General features: G+C 39.5%; 1 protein-coding gene across 1 annotated transcript in view; it reads left to right on the top strand.

Moving 5' to 3' along the window:
• The window catches only part of LOC122092898 (stearoyl-[acyl-carrier-protein] 9-desaturase 1, chloroplastic-like), a 16,878-nt gene that overhangs the window by 665 nt on the left and 8,538 nt on the right, over positions 1-7,675 (top strand). The gene's annotated exons all lie outside the window — the stretch shown is intronic.

The following is a 7,675-nucleotide window of genomic DNA, read 5'->3' as shown; positions in this document are numbered from 1 at the left end:
CAAAAGTTTTGGTGACCTTAATAAAGTCAATAAAATAGTATTGATCCAAATTAATGTAACCAAGATGATGATGGAATGATACCTGCGTATGCAATTATTTTAGCGAAGACGAACTCTCACTGGGATTGGGATCCTTTCCAACACCAACGATCCTCCAACGATCCATCCATAGGTTGAAAAGGCTTGGACACATATCCCCAGGTGTTGGTAGGTATTGGGATGTGTGACGAAGCCTTTATAGCCCTTGGATGATCGTTGGAGGGACATTGGAGGGTGCAGTCGTTGGAGAGGAGCTTGATCTCACTCGCTGACTAGGTGTGAGATTGGTGTACTGGGTATCTCCTTTTAAAAAGAGCACTACCCAGTCATGCGGCTCACACGCCTAGACATAAAAGAATGCAAATTTTTCACCTTGCCCTCCATTAAGAAAAAAGAAAAAAAAACCCATCAATGTTGATGCCTCTGCGAGCATTCTCATTGATCCTTGTGTTGGTATAGAAATCACAAGACCAAGTGATCTTGCTGTTGTTATTAGTAAAAAAGAATTATGTCTCTCCCATGTGTCTATCTCTCTCTTCTCCCCTTGTGAAAAGACACTTCTACCGTTTGTTTTGGGGAAGAGAGAAATAGACACAAGGACATCGAAGATCCGTGTTCTAGGACAGAGAATCAATTTTATTATTATTATTAGAGTTGGCGATCACTATGTGATCACATGGCTACTGTGCTAGTGCAAAAACCAATCAAGAGAGATGCACATACATCCAACAAAGAGGATACGACCATATTTTTGCCACCCACTGTGTTTAGTCTTAGGGCTGCCCGAGCCTCTGGTAATCAACATCCGCCCTCCAGAGATACCCACTGTGTTTAGGCTTAGGGCTGCCCGAGCCTTTGGTAGCCAACCTTCGCCCTCCAGAGATAGAAATGTAAGAACCCTTGAAGTCGTAAAAGGTTAGAAGTCAAAGATATGCAAGACTAAGCTGTCTTGCATGGTACGAAAGACTACCTCAAAAAAAAAACAAATGAGATATCAACTTAATAGGTCTAGATTCAAATATTCGACATTATCAAAGACAACCTTCAGCTAACCTCTAACTGGACCACGACTCATTGAAATTACACAAAATCTATCTCTCTCTCTCTCTTTTGACTCATTCAAATTGCACGGTGATAGTCAAAACTACCTACCTCTCTCTCTCTCTCTAAAATATTGTAACTTTTATTTTATAATTAAAAAATGGAATCCTGTTAATCTAGTACAGGAAATGCTAAAACTATGCTGTCCACCCCCACCTAAAACAGACGTTCAAGCCAGCCTTGCATTCTCCCAGATGCAATTTCTTGCACTTGGGGCAAGCAGTCCTCTCTTGATGATGGTGTACTACTCTATGATGCTTGTTGTGACTTGTGATTCCCACTGTAGAGAGGTGGATGAGGATAAGGCCTTTTCTTCTGAATATTTGATCCACTAGATGATACAACTTTCGTGTTGTCCTCAACAATTTGGGCAGTCTCCACCACTTGTGCATATGTAGGGAACTTGAAGGCTTCAACTATTGCCTTCAGATCAGTACAAAGGCCTTCCTCAAATTGTCGAGCCTTCTTCTCTTCAGTGTCAACCAGGTGAGTGGCAAACTTGTTGAGACATTAAAATTTCATCTCATAATCCATAAGAGAAAGGTTGTGCTGCTTCAAGTTCAAGAACTCTTCCTTTTTTTCAGTTTCAAGCTTGTGGGGAAATACTAGTTATAGAAGAATTCCTGAAATCTACCCCAAGTCAGGGGTTGGCCACCCCTTTCTATAATACCGTATGTAGACTGCCACCAGTCGTCTGCCTTATCATGGAGCTGATAAGTCGCGCAAGCCACCTTTTGTGCATCAGTGAGGTTCAACAAGCTGAAGTTCTTTTCTAGCTCCCTGATCCAACTTTTTGCCTTCAGAGGGTCAAAAGTGTCCCCTTTGAAAAATTAGGGTCTAAGCTTTCGAAACTACTCAATGGTGCGGGTCGTGTCAGCCAAAGGAGGCTGTGGGGGTGCCACAGGAGGCTTAGGAGGTGCTCTAACTGTCTGCTGGTGGTAAATGCACCAACCAAGTTGCTGATGGCCTAAACAAGGTCGAGTTGCCCACCCTGAAATGCTCGTGCCGGTAATGGAGGCAGAGGAGGAGGAGGAGGTAATTCTGCACCTGGAGGAGATAAAGTTGCACCCCGAGGAGGGGGAGGAGCAATCTTGCTCACTAGAGCTGTCTAGATGGACCCTTCCTACAGAGTGAGGATGTCCACGTGGAGGAATGGTTACCTACAACCAGAAAAATAAATGAATTTACAATTATAGGCTCCAACACAAGGACAAGCTTAGAGGTTCATGACTTATGATGAGAGGAAAATATATATCTCCTTTACATAATACTCTATCCTTAAATTCTATTTGGTTTAGTGATTTATGTAGCAGTAGAGAATTCTTATTATTTATTTATTAATTTATTTTGTCTTCCTATGCCACCAGTCACTAAGTCCAAAACTCGTAACATTTCGTTCTGATATCACACTGTGACGATCCAAACCCGGGATAAGGGTAAGAGTTCCGCCCTCGCGGGAGGTGATCTCGCGATCACATTTTTCTTCACTTCCATGTGACAAAAAGCTGATTATTATTATTATTGTTTTACATCCAAGTGGTTCTTTCTCTTAAATAGACGGTCAAGCTAGTAGCAAGAGCATGAAAGAAGTGTCTGAAGCTTTCATAGGGCAGATCTACCTCCCAGGCTCTCGCTTTACGATTGAAATATCTAAGAAAGATGCCTATACCTATCAGAGTCTTCCTCCATTACTTTTAACTCAGACGGGTGATTAACTAAGAGTAGGGGAATCTCCCTTTCTAGCTTCTTGAGATCCTTGGAATTTCCCTAGGCCAATTGATACCCAAATATACTTTTTTATACTTTATTCAATTCCAAAAGAAAGGGGTATGCAATCCTTTGTCAGTATCTATTTTGTGATCCTATCCGTATAAATATGCGTTTATTTTACATCAAAATATAAATTTAATTATTTAAACACCTTAATGCCTAGTGGTGGCGTCAACCATTTATAACATGTTTCAAAATATAGTCTAAGGGAAAGTAAATAAAATCAATTCAAAATGTCTCATCTAGCCCCATTATTTAATATCTTATAGTAAGAAATTAAATGTCTCTATCATTAAAATAAAAAAAAGGAACTATCATGCATCCTTTTTAACATCATGTTGCTCCTAGCCTCCAGTACAATCCACTCACTCACATGCTCCATCATCTGTGTCTGGGAGTAATAATAAAGGGGTGAGCTCGATAGCTCAGTGAATCAAATCATAGGATCATACATGCATTAATAAGCACATCTTACACATGAGAACATTATATGCAATATGACATTAAAATAATTAACTTAATGCAAGTCTCTCTTGTTCTACTGCATGTGCACACTTTATAAGGGCGAGGAACACAATCGTTGATCTGATGACTGCCATTTCTTACATTATCCGGCTGAACACCATCGGTAGTCATTTTTCATTAACCCTGGCTAACTGGACCGGGTATAGGATCATATGAGCTCCCCTTGTGGGAATTCCTGATCTAGTTCTGGAGGAGTAAGGGAATTCCCATCCTCACCTTCATTCTTGTTCTGTTCTGGAGGATAGTGTAACCCCCTTGTGGGAGATCTTATCCTCAGTTCTGTTTTAGTGTCCTCATCCAACACCTAACCCTCTATTGGAAAGGGGTGTAGTCTGGGGTCTGGCTCTGAAGCTAAAGATCTAAGCATGGGAACATATTTCCAATTCCTTTATGCATATCTCTAATGGGGTTTCTATCATGTTTTGTCATGGCATAACATCACATTTATATAAATCTAGGCATATGATATATAACACAACATGTCATTAATAGCAAAGTATGAGAAGACATATGATAATCTTTCCAAAACATCATAACAACATTCACACATATTAACATGAGAGAAATCCTTATATCAATTCACATAATAATATAAGAGGCATATCAACCATATTAAGCCTATGAATTAACTCACATTGGTTTCTTGTATATAATTGTCAATTCTTTAGTTCCTCTTCCATAGAGTGCACAATCCCTAAATATGTTCACCTAACATATTACATTGACATTTTTCAGCTTATGTCCAATATTATATGTTTAACTCTTTTATACTTCCATAACATCTAACATAGACGATCGATATAAAATAAATTATAAGTCCTTAAATTAGACTTAAAATACAATAAATTATCAGCAGGACTTATCTCTAGATTAGGTCTTTGAGATTCTTCAAAATAGGTCCCAACATAGGATACTGCACTGTGACCATTTCTGTTAAACCGAAATGACCACAGTGCATTAACACTACTTTTTCCCCCTTTTCAGAAACCAAATGGGTCTAGGATTTTTAAAGATAATACTAGACGAATAGAGCTATAAATCATTAGAAGGGTACATACTCTAAATCAGTTTTTAAAGCATCCAAAATACAGACACAATGACTAGTATATGCCTTGGACAGAATTGACCACACTCCAGTAAAATATATTTTTCTCCATCTTTCATAAATCAAATGGATTGTGAATTTTTATGGGTGAAACTAGACTAACAAAGATATAAAGGATTAGAATGGTTCATATTCTAAATTAGTATTTAAATCATTCAAAATATATATACAAGTACTAATATATGCATTAGAATGCACTGGACAGAATTGACCATAGTTTAATAGAAATTCATTTTATCCCTCTTCTGTAAATCAAAAGGATTGGATTTTTTTATGGATAAAAGTATATTTTTGGGGCTACCAAATGTAAGAAAATCAGACAGAAAAATTCCTAGATTGATTATTCCTAAGGTCCAATCCCAGTATCTAAATTCTGATATATTTCTAAGGTATGGTAAAAACAAATAAATAACTATCCCTTACGAGAGTCAAAATGAGCCATTCATTCTCGTGGGTGATTGTGGTTATTTTTTAAATATTTAAAAAAGATATCATATCCAAAAACAGTTTTTAAAGTGGGTATTGACTCCACCCAAAATCGTGTCCTAAATCTGTCTTTTCTGCAAAATAGTCCCAAAACCTTATTTTTTTGTTATACATAACGAATTCAAAATGAAATAAAATTTGACAGAAGTCTACATATATATGAAAATCATTTAAATAAAAAATTTTAATTCCTAACTATTATCACATAATTTTATAAAAATATAATATGCACTACATATCAAACCAGTCCCCTTGACAAGTCTAAAAATCTAATCTAAATCAGAAAATTCCTCAAATAAAAAAAAATACAAATACTTCCTAGAATTATTATAAAATGTAAATGAAATGCATCATCATATAACCAAGAAAAATCCCCCCTAGCATAGGATTTAAAAGATCTTACTCCTCAAACCTAAAAATAAAAATACAAATTCTAATTATAAAAAAGGGGTATCAATTTTCTACCTTTGTTGTGACTAGCTCATTGTAGACACCCAATTTTACCACCCTCCCCAAGCTATGATGACTCACGGATCGTGGACATGGCCTTTTACTTCCAATCAATAGAGATGAGAACTTACTAAAGTAACTCAACCCCAAAACACTCCATACTCACCCAGAAACCCTAGAAACCCTAGAAACCTTGTGCGAGAGAAAAGACAGGTCCAATTATGACATCACATTTATGAAGGAATCTGGTCCAAAGTGACCATACAGATGGATAGTACTCGAAATCACAATGATATATGATGCGTCAAAATTGGACCGTCGGATCTCCCGCAATTGTCCCTGGAAGACGAAATTTTCTTGGTGCCATCTGATTAGAATCTGGTCTATGGCCCCACTCCAGTCCAATGCGACCCTGCCTCCAACCACAGTGGCCCGACCCCAGACCGACGTGGTCCCATGTCGTGATCCAACGACCCTACGCCGGTGGTCGGCGGCCCTGATCTGGTGATCAGATTTTTATGGATTTTCCTACGCCACCCTTCTAGCGTACCCCACGCCATCCTACTAGCGTACCCTTTGCCACTACACCTTATTGACTAAAAAACCATCTTTTTCACCCTATTGGCTAAGAAAATCTCCTTTTTCACCCCATTAGTCCAAGAAACCTATAAATACCCCCCTCTCCTTGAAATTTCACACTTGAGCCACTTGGTGAGAATCCTTGATGGAGACACCTTGCCATTATTTCCCTCCTCTATGAAGTTCCTCCCAAGCCTCCTAAGCCCTCCTATAGCTTATCCCTAGCGAAAGTTCTGTCAGAGTGCCACTTCAGCCTAAGCCGTCTTGTACCCCCTCCCTTGCAGAAATTCTATCAGTATGCCACCCCAGCCTAAGCTGGGAAGTAGCCTTGCCGATCCGAAGCTCTGTCGAAACTCAAATGTGAAAGTAACCTTTCCTAGCTGAGACTCTGCTCAAATATTACCATAGTTAGAATCTCTCGAGAAAGGAAGTCGGAGGTTAAGACCATGTTCCCCTGAGCCAAGAGAATCTATAAAAAAGTTTATGCCAACATCAATCGGGGCTCCACCCCTCTTGACCCAAAACAAGGGTCAAGCTCAGGTATAATCTCTCACCCGAATTAGCATAATGTAGACTCTTTATTGACCTTGTTTTGGTGTACATAAGTAATCAAGTTCAGTTAATGTATATATGTGTGATAACTTAGCCATGCATGCAGTATAGAAATAATTATGGAAAATGTTCGTTCTCAAGCATCGAGTAGGAAGACCGGTTGAACCGAGTAGATTGGGTGCTCAACACATTCCAAACTCTGTAACCTGATACATACCCTTTTTTTGGACTAAACCAAATTTTGGGTCCTTTTCTTCGGAATTGGGCCCACCCTCAAGTCCTAGGCCCATAATCCTAAGTGGCGACTTCAAACCCCTTTTGTATGATCTCAAACCCCCATATTGGACCATCATCAAATACCTGTCTCAATAACGACCCTTACACTCCTGTGAAATAGGCCCCCATGTATCTCCAAGTGGCGGTGTAGAGCCCTGCTCCCTGAACCCCAGTTTATTAACCAGTTAGTTCGGTTTGGTCTTGCAGGGTCTGAACCGAAAAGGGTTGATACGGGTGCCCTATGGTGTATGACAGCAAATGTGACGTCAAATGTTGGGTGGTCAGAGAAGATTGAGCTGGTACCCAATATGATTCGCACGCCAAAGTTGTGCCCTTGCACTTATCATAAAGCCATGTACAAATAGGGAATGTATGAGATCTTATTGGATGATGAGAACTTGGTCCACGACAGGTGATGGGAGTCAGACATGCATAAGAACCCATTTCCCACCAAAATATAGTAAGATTGGCCTTATTTTGCCTAACTGGTGGGTGGTCACTAGCAGGTGCGAGACCCACCAGTGTGACCCACCTGTAGGGAAAATGTGGGTCCCAACAAGCCCAACTTGGGTGAGCACGTGTATTTCGGGTTCTCCATCATAATGAAGTCAAGTGTGCCCGATAATGCAGACTATTTCAACCGGTATTACGATTTAATGTGTTTTGGTCCATCAAAGGGAAAAACCAAACAAGCCTTAGTAGATATTTACAAACCAAGGTATAATTAGCATTTATGTCTCTCTCTCTCTCTCTCTCTCTCTCTCTCTCTCTCCCTCTCTCTCTCTCTCTCTC

This window comes from Macadamia integrifolia, chromosome 11 (genome assembly GCF_013358625.1).
Source record: "Macadamia integrifolia cultivar HAES 741 chromosome 11, SCU_Mint_v3, whole genome shotgun sequence".
In the NCBI taxonomy this organism is placed as follows: Eukaryota; Viridiplantae; Streptophyta; class Magnoliopsida; order Proteales; family Proteaceae; genus Macadamia; species Macadamia integrifolia.
The sequence above is the reverse complement of the archived record's forward strand: the minus strand, read 5'-3'. Positions and strand labels throughout refer to the sequence as shown.